General features: G+C 45.8%; 1 long non-coding RNA gene across 1 annotated transcript in view; it reads left to right on the top strand.

Annotated features, from left to right (window-relative positions):
* The first annotated feature begins 6,153 nt into the window (after window positions 1-6,153).
* The window catches only part of LOC147018712 (uncharacterized), a 9,557-nt gene continuing 6,004 nt past the window's right edge, over window positions 6,154-9,706 (top strand). Inside the window, exon 1 of the long non-coding RNA XR_015062496.1 lies at window positions 6,154-8,661. This is a non-coding gene — a long non-coding RNA (uncharacterized LOC147018712). The remainder of the gene's footprint in view (window positions 8,662-9,706) is intronic.

Genomic DNA, 9,706 nt, shown 5'->3' with positions numbered 1-9,706 from the left:
ACCTCAATTATTATTGTAGTCAGATATTGGACACAGCTACAGCAACTCCTTGGGAATGGTAACCATCAGACCGACCAGACCAATAGTAGGTGCAACCACCCACCATGATCTCGCCGCAATCCGGTGTCCGAACCTCAGAGAGTTCTGCAATACCGATGTCCAAACGCTTGAGCTCAGATGATAACAGAGGCGGGTGATCATACTCTCTTCGGGATAAGACATTCCAGGCACCCACCCGAAGAGACCGCCTCAGGTTAACCCAAGGAGACCGCCGTTTGGTGGACGACATCTCAGCACCACTCCGACACACTCTCCCGCAATCTGACCCGGGAATGTTACCCCGTGGTTTTCCCTCCTATCATCAAAGATCGGGGGCCCCGAAGGCTTTGCCCCAATCCCGTCATCCGGTGAGCTGCCCTGCGAAGGGAAGCTGCACAGGAGGTACTCCCACGGAGCGGGTATCCAGATTTCTTTGCGTTTTGTGTTTTGCGGAATGAAGGGTTTTACGGTGGCCGGAGTGCAAATCCTGCCACCAACCTCCTGATAAAAAAGTAATCCAACTGCAGTAGGACGTCCGCAGACACAGTTGGGCACTAGATATGGATGGCCGTTGGCTCACAAGGAGCTCCTCCACCCTTTGACAGGTTTTGTTTTTAATCCTGCTGGGTGTCCATATCCAAACACCATCCTCACCAAAAAATCTTGTGGGGGAGACTGTTTAGTCAATCGACAATCCGACCATGGAACAGGTTGCTTCAGGTTTACATGATACCTGTAGCAAGTCACAGATCTAATCTGGCCTGACCTGACATTGAGAACCAATGGGAGATGCCGTACAACACTTGTGTACCATTATTTCAGGTTTATGCATCAATTTGATTAAGAATTGAAAAAAAAATTCACTTTTACTTTCCACTTCTTGTAAAAAAAAAAATAATAAACATTCCAGCACAGCAAATTTAAGGAAAATTAGCCCAAGAGTTTGGAAATGTCGTCAGAACAAACATTCATACTGTGTGTCTATATATTGTTGTGGATCCACGTTTGAGGTTCACCACGAGGGGACGTGCTGGCATTCCTCCCAAATACCCGGTCCTGAGACCACCAGCCGTGGATAACTCCACGGGTTGCTATTCAACCACGAACACTGATTGGTAGCGCCTATTCTGGCAGGCTTATCACTACTTCGCATGTTACCTTTCCTTTGGACGACAGTATCGAGGGGCGCTCGTGCCCTCGGCCCACACACAGGTTAGTGCCCAGCAATACAGTGAGTACGCTGGTAAACAGAGCAAATCCCATGGGGCACAGCTTTGCGGGTAACACTACGTGCAAACTTTGCTGGACCAATGGAGGAAAAGACTCGACGAACTGGGTACATTTACAATCGCAAGCAATTTATTTACAGCAAGGGCAAGGAAAGGTTTTAATACAACGAAAATATTGTTGCGAATTCGCGCCCGCCGGCGTGCGGACGGCCTCGTGACTCGAATTGCGGCACGTCGCCCACCGGACGGACAATTCAGTCGTGACCCTCTCGGACCAACGCCGGGAGCTAGTCACGGGTGGGGGTTTAACCTCACCACGATCGTGCCAATGGCCCACCCGCGCAGGATAGGGTCGCTCGCCAAATTCGATCTACCTAAGTACCTGCGCGAATGGTTGACCGGGCGATCGCACCTCGCTGCAGGTCGACTCCGGACATGGGCCGCTTGTGCAGCCCGTTCCGTGCTATCGGGATAACCGAGCGGTGTTATCGCCGACCTGGACGGTTCAGATTAATTACCGGGCGTATTAAGCCCACTACGAACCGTTTTCGTGAAGCAGGATGGAGGGTCAATAAAGAAAAGATGAAGCGAAACGGGAAAACAGTTCACACAATGCAGATTTATTACGCGACACACGCAAAGCACACATATACAGCCAAACAGTCAAAATGCACATATAGCAGTTAAAACAAAAGAAACAATGACGCAGTTACTACCGAATACGCGTACACACGGCAACACTTATACAGTTCTACTTTACAGACGGCGCCAACACACATTTACTCAAAAGCAAAGGAGAGAAGCCACCCTCATAGACAAGGGGGCAGACAAGCCTGTAGGCCAAATGTGCGCGTGACCTGGAGGAGCGGCCAGGTCCGCGAGACCGGGGGTGGGGGGGGGGGGGTCCTACCCGCGTCTTCGTGACGCGTTGGCAGACGAGCCGCAGATGTGGCCGCGTGGCTGTGCCCCGACTCCGTGCTCCTTGGCGGGTTTCGTTGGCACGATGTTTGGAGTGGGGTGGGAACGGGGCCCCCTTTTTGCACTATCTCAGCGCGGGGGAAAGGGGGAATTGTTGATGCCCTGGGGGAGGAGAATGGCTGGCTGGCTTGGGTCCCGCAACGAGCGATCTCGCACCGCGACCTCGTCGCCGACCGCCGTCCTTCTCGCCTCGGACCCGAGCTCCTTTGCATCTTCCCGCAACTCTCCTCAGCCGATTGCAGAATCCAACTCCATGCCACACCGATGACTTCGCCACCCGACTCCACTCTCTGCCACACCGATGACTCGACTCACTCTGCCCTGCCGACACACACTGCTACTGCCACACTCTGCCATGATTCGCCTTGCGCTCGCCATTTTATAGGCCGGCAGGAGAAAACAATATGCAAATATCCGGATCAGCATGACCTCGGGGGCGGAGCTACGCTCGCCCATTGGTTGAAGGAAACGGCGTGAATCTCCCCTGATCCTAGAATTTGCATATCTCGATTTCACACAGATGCGCCTGGAGGCGGGGCCAAGCCGCCCCACGCTTCCTAATTGGACGGATCAGAAGTGGGCGTGTAGTGTTTGTGATCCGAATTTTCCTTCGGAAAGGCTGCTATTTGCACTCGCGGCTTGGTGCGTATTGCTGAACGAGCCCAAGACAGCCTGACGCTCAGTGTTCACAGGTGGTGTGGGAATGGCCGTAGAAGGAGAGAGGTGAGGGTGGTGGAGGGTTTATCGGTGGTGGTTTGATGGTTATGGTGCCGTTTGGGAATGACGGTGATGCGATGTTTGTGGGATTGAGTTGTGAAGGTAAAGGTCGTGGCTGTTGCCGTTGTTGCTGTTGTCTGAGGGTTGGAGCGTGGTTGTAGTTGGTGACGATGGCTGGTGTGGTGGTTAAGGTGGTTGTGTGATGGCGGTTGAGACGTGGTTGGTTCAAAATAAAGATAGAACAGAAAAACGGCTATCTCAAAGCGTCGCAGCCCAAATGAACCGCATAAATTCCCTCGAGACAATGGATTTGGGGCTAACTACACATGTACTTGAAGATATCTCACCTACGGGCCCTTCATGGTGTAATGCGAATTTCCACAGCCGTAACAATATGTACAGCAGGGACGAGTAAGGATTGGTGAGATGCAGCAAAATAAAATGGTCATATACAAAAGACACAGGGCAGAGCTATATCAATCTAATACTTACACAATCTTATTTATGCTAATTTGACAGGTGCATTCAAAAGAATCCTGAGGAAAGTTAAAATGGCAAGAGACAAGAAAAGTACGAGTTGGTTGCGACCTCTTGGTTTATCAAGTGGGATCGATGGACACTCGCGTGGCCCAGTCGTTGAGGAGGGGGAACGAGGAGGAATGCTGATGGTGTCTAAGGTGCGTGGTCTGAGGAGGTGAGAGTAAGGGTGCGGTGATGTGCAAGTGAAGATGAAAATGAGGTGCAGAGAGGAAACTGGAGAAGAGTGCGTATCAGTGGGGCTGCCATGGGGGGGACAACTGTTCGGGACTTGCCCAAATAATCGCAAGGCTCTTTTATGAATGTGTGTCTGCAGCAGACAAGATGGAAAAGTAGTAGAAAGTGTTTGCTTCTGGTTTGGCCCTATGACTGTGCTTGGTCTGACGCACAGATCTCACTCTCCTAGCGCTCCATTCTACTCCACCAATTCCGTTTCACCCGTGCTCTGACCTGCATGCACTGTTTCATTCCGCCTCTCTCCACAAAGCCAAGCTGAATCGTGTGAACCATGAGTGCTGTTGAACCAAGGGCGAGCTACAAGCTGAGTGAGTGCACCGTGCCAGACGCGTGGCTGTTTATCGTTACTTTGCAAGGGAGGAGCTTAAATGCGGATCAGGATGGGTTGCAGGAGTTTTGCAGCGCTTCCGCCATTGGTGTAAGGGCGATTACCATCGTGCTGACTCTGCCCATGCTCTGCCCATCAACCGCGGTCTACCTATTTTCCTCCTACTTTGCTCCCTCAACCTATCCACCCTCCTTGCCATTCTCTCCCCCTATCCACACCAAGTGGCCAGCCAATCTCAGCCGTCATTTCACCAATCTCCCCGTCAAACTCATCTGCACACCAATCTTCTCCCTCGGTTCATCCATCCTCCTTCGATCCACCCACAATCCTCCTGACCCAGTTGTTCATGCAAACCTGCGGCCTCTGTTGTTGGTGGTCTGTCAGTGCCACCGTCTCCAGGCTGTAAAGGTAGGTTGGTGTTGCACACGACATCGGAGCCTTCACTTTCAATTTTCTTTATCTTTCTATCTGCCATTACTTCATCCTCCTCCACGCATTTACACGCTCATGAATCCTCCTCCGCGCATCTGCCTCGGACTCACCATCCCCGGTCACTGTTCCTCCCAGATATTCAAACCTATTTCCCTGCCTGATCTCCTTCCCCTCTAACCTGATGTTAATTTATTTCCTCTGCTGCCTGACCCACATCACCTCAGTCTTCTCCATACTCATCTTCAGTGCATTCTTCCCAAATGCCTCCTTCCACTCCCCCAGTACTCCCTCCATCTCCTGCCTACTCTCCCCCACAACAACAAGGTCATCCGCATAGAGCATCCTCCCCACATCACCCCTCAAGCTCACCTTCCTGCTTACCAGCTCCATCACCATGATAAAGATGAGTGGGCTGAGAGTGCTTCCCTGCCTCAAACCAATGTCAATGCGAACTTTTCAGACATCCCAGGACCAATGAAGACTCTTCCCTTTGTTCCCTTGTACATCCCTTCCACCAACCTAACTTCTGCATCTGGCACTCCCATCCATCTCAGTGTCACCTTCACCATCTCTCCCGGGACAGAGTAGTAGGCCTTCTCCAGGTCCACAAATCCCAATGCCATCTCACCTTGCACCTCCAATCTCTCTCCACCAGCTTTGTGTGAACATCCCATCCGTTGTCCCCCTACCCTTTCTAAATCCTTCCTGTTCTTTTCCCATCTCCAAGTCCCATCGTGTCGCGCTATCTTCGACTTTGTTCTGCGCTCGAGTAACGTGATATTCGGCTTACATTATCTCAAAGACCATATGAGGTGCGTGGTACAAAAAAAGGAAATAAAATGGTTCTGAAACAGTGAAATCGTATTCCACTTACTGCATTAAAGTAAAATTACGACTGATACTCTGCATCAGTTCCTTTCTCAAACACACCCACCCCAACATGTCGCGCAGAGCGTAGGTTATGCTAGTTCTATATGAAATTTCTCATCTAATCAAAAGGTTGTCACCCACCATCTGAGAAAATCAGCATTTGTGTCGGTCAGTGGTGGATCCGCATGATATATGCACATTCTGGCATATTTTTTATTAACCTCCGCCATCGAAGATGGACGGAAGTTACTGTTTTCACCCCTGTTTGTTTGTTTTGTTTTTGTGAACAGTATTACGGAAAAACTCCTGGACGGATTTCAACGAAACTTGGTACTATTACGGAAAAACTGGACGGATTTCAACGAAACTTGGTAGTATTACGGAAAAACTCCTGGACGGATTTCAACGAAACTTGGTGGGGGGGGGGGGTTAGGTATGGTCCAAGGATCATGCCATTAGATTTTGGACTTGGTCCAAAGTCCAATATGGCTGCAATGTCGGCCATTTTTGAAAAAATATTTGAATTTTTGTTTTTGCATTTGTACATGTTTTAAGTGATTTCCAACCAAAAAAAAATTAATTTGTTGGAGAAAAAAAAAAAAATTTGCAACTTTTTTTCAAAAAAATTTCTATTTTATTTGAAAAATATTTGAATTTTTTTTTGTTTTGCATTTCTACATGTTTTAAGTGATTTCCAACCCCCACCCCCCCAAAAAAAAATTTGTTAGAGGAAAAAAAAAAATTTTGCACCCTTTTTTTTCCAAAAAACTTCGATTTTTTTTTATTATTATTATTATTATTTTTTTTGGGCATTTCTACATGCACGTCAATCTAGTTTAGTTTATTCAATCGTGGTTCAGCAGAGTATAATCCGTTTTGACCTACAATGAATAGGATATCAGGTTCACTTAAGTGACCTAGCAGGATTGGCGGCGGAGGTTTTGCACACTACCGAGTGCTCCCCCTCTAGTTTTTTTTTTCTTGTTTTATTGCCCTTTTAGAGCCTGGGACTATGAAATCCCCTAACAAAATGACTAGTTTATCAATAACTCATATTTATGTGTCTTAAATGATTCAACTTATTACCAATAATCAATGTAAAAAAAAAAATAAAATAAATTGAGATGATCCGGGTGGATACTTAATTACAGCAGCTTGACCAAACTTTCCAACCCAAATGTCCGACTGCACGTCATGTTTAAAAAAAAATGCTTTTATTCTTCTGTGCATCAGATTATTTTCATTAAAATTTATTAACAAATGGGGCACAGTGATATAGATATAATAGTATAAAAAATTGGAAACATGCATGGCTTTGGTTTCGAGTAATTTTGCATTTTTGTCCGACTGCACGTCACACTTTTTTGAATTTCATAAAAAAATTAATTTTCTAAATTAAAAAAAAATATTTTTCCAGGTATTTAAAAAATATTTTATTAATTTAGAAGGCAGTTAAAACAGTTTTGGAGAATTTAGAGAGCTTTTTGTTACTCCCAGAATTGATTGAATTGAAAATTTACGTCCAAGAATTTGTTCAATAAATCTTCTCTCTTTTAGTGCTTTTCTGCATCTGACAGTCACTGAATAGAGCAGTAATAAAAAAAAATAGGAATGTATTATTTCTTAATAATCCCATAAATTGGTATTTTGATTATTAGATTAGTTGCTAGAATAAGTTACATACTATGACCTTCATTTATTTTGCCAAAAAGAAAAATTAGGTAATTTCATTGAGAACTCACAAAACCATCAGAATAGGTACCCCTTCTTCAAAGTATCATATTTCGGTGTGTATATATATATATATATATAATATATATTTATGTATATATATGTAATTAAGCTATATGTTTTTTTTTTTTATTCTGAACTCAGACTTACACTTTCAGGAAAATGTAGTGAGAAGGCAATGGAACAAACTTCATTTTTTGACATTTTTGAAACAGAGTGGTAACCACTTACATGCGCTTAGCCATGGATAAACCTTCAAAGTGCATCCATCTGATTATCAGTCTGAGGACTTGTTGGCTGAAGATTTTGTCAAAAATAACACAATGGACTTCTTCAGGTGCCTCAAAATTCTAGCTGTTTTTCTGGATTCTGACCCATGAGTCTAAGGAGCTCAGAGAGAATTACAGGGAGGCACGACAGATAGTTGTACACTTGAAGGTGGTAAATAACTACTGAATGGCGTGTGCCCCATTTTTGAAGAGTATAATGCTTTCATAAATCAATTCTACCAAGTTGTGCAAGACCATAGAAGCTGCTTCCCAACAGCAGAGAGGAAACCACATCATTGCACTCCAGAACTTCAACCTTCATTGAGTAACATCTAATATACTCTGAAATGGATGGAATTTAATGTTTTTGTGTTTTATCTGCATACAATGGAACAAAATTATGCGATGGGCTGCCTTTACAATGTTTAACTTTGAAATTTACCTGCAAACAAGGACCAAATAGAAAATGTTCCAAGAAAGCTTTGATTTAAGTGGAGAGTTGGGTGGGATGGTTTCCTATAGTTTGCCAATGGAAAGCCTGAGTTGAGGTTTTAAATGTCATTGGAATACATCTGCATAACGCCATATGACATGGGGAATTGGTGTTTGTTTCATTTGCCATAAGCTGTTGAAAGCTGCAAAAATCTGATGGCCTTTTTGCTAAAAACAAACAGTGGCATCGATGCATCCATCAGCAGCGCATTGTGCACCTGGTGTCAAAATCGTGTTTGCAGTGTCCAGATGTGAGATTTCCCTTGGTACCAGATATATCGTGTGTATTAGTATTGTTGCAAAATTTTCTTGTCTAACAATTGATGGCTGGCAGGATGGCCTCGTTACACACTTTCCTCCAAGCTGTCTAGCCTAGGTTTGAATCCTGCTGTTTCACAGGCAGGGTTATTCATCAATGTGTGTGCCGTTTCTCGGATGGATGTTAAGCTGGACGTCCCATCCGCTGGCATTAGTTGTTGGACGTTAAAGATCCCACTGTGTCCTCAAAGATTTGGTGAGCCATCGCCAGCACCCTGAACAAATTCCTACCCTGACTTTGGTGGAGTGGCGACCGGACAGTATTGCAGCCAAGTAACTGCTTCAGCAGCACCAGTGTTCTACATTGGGCATCGTACATGTTGATGAATAATTACCTCTGCCACGCAAGGTGAAGGAGGTTGTGTTTTCACCCCTTTCTGTCTGTCTGTTTGTGTACAGGATATCTCAAAATGTTGTGGATGGAGCCGGGTGAAGTTTTGTGGACAGCTTCACTGTGTGACGAGGACGAACTGATTATATTTTGGTGAAGATACAGATCTGGATCCGACTACTATAATTTTAAAAGTGATTCTTCACCATTGAGAGGGCCAAAAACGATATAGTACTGTGTAGCATGATATTTCAAAAATGTATTGGGCCCGATATGTTCTCGTGGATCAGGCATTACGTGGCGGAGGTATGCGCTCTACCAAATGCCCTTCTCATTGTGAGTAGTTTCACCATAACTAAAATTTATACGAAATATCTGGGTTCATGCCAATTCTGGGTAATTTAAGAATTCCCAATGCAAGTAATTTTGGGAGGAATTGAGCAATTTTTTAAGGGAAGGTCATGTGTTTTTGAATGTAACAAAACATTATTCACCATTATTTGATGACAATACGGAATATATTTTACAGACTTGAGCGTTTGACAGTAGTTGGAGACTGGGAGGGAGGCCTATTACATTTCCCAATTTTAATTTTTGACAATCTTGTGTGACAAAAACATGTTTTGAGAGTACATTTTAAGGATCATTTAAATTCCAGCCGAGTTTGGAGCTTGGGCAGGGTTTAAATTATTTATTTTTTAACATTATCTGAGGCTCGTAGTGTTGCAGACAGATACACGAAACACAGCATAGGATAGTTTGATGAGACAAACACTCAGCTTGGGAGAAGTGCCGTCACTTCCTGGGGTAGTCTGGGTACGAGCGACACCACAAAGATGTCGCCGCTTTTCTCATCTCCAAGCAGGGCATTTATAATTACTTGGAGCCGGGATGACCTCCGCTGGGTTGATGGGCTTCGAGAGACCGGGCGGGCTACCTGGCCACCCTCGTGGTAACTCGCTGGGTCCTGCTTCGGCGACCCTCGGTGTCTTTGCCCGGACCCCCCGAGCCCCGGCTGGCTCCCTTGGTCCTCCAGCCTCCACTGCGGCCTGGTTTAGCCGACGACACGCTGGAGGAGTGAATGGGTCTCGACTCAGGCCTCCTGGTTGCGCCGGCGAACCAACTGCCCAAACTCCGAACTCTCCAGCTCTCAACGGGACGTCTCTCCACTCCCACAGCCAACTGCAAGCCAGGAACT

Source organism: Eptatretus burgeri, chromosome 10 (genome assembly GCF_056783735.1).
Source record: "Eptatretus burgeri isolate ZD-2024b chromosome 10, Ebu_testis_v1, whole genome shotgun sequence".
Lineage (NCBI taxonomy): Eukaryota > Metazoa > Chordata > Myxini > Myxiniformes > Myxinidae > Eptatretus > Eptatretus burgeri.
The sequence above is the reverse complement of the archived record's forward strand: the minus strand, read 5'-3'. Positions and strand labels throughout refer to the sequence as shown.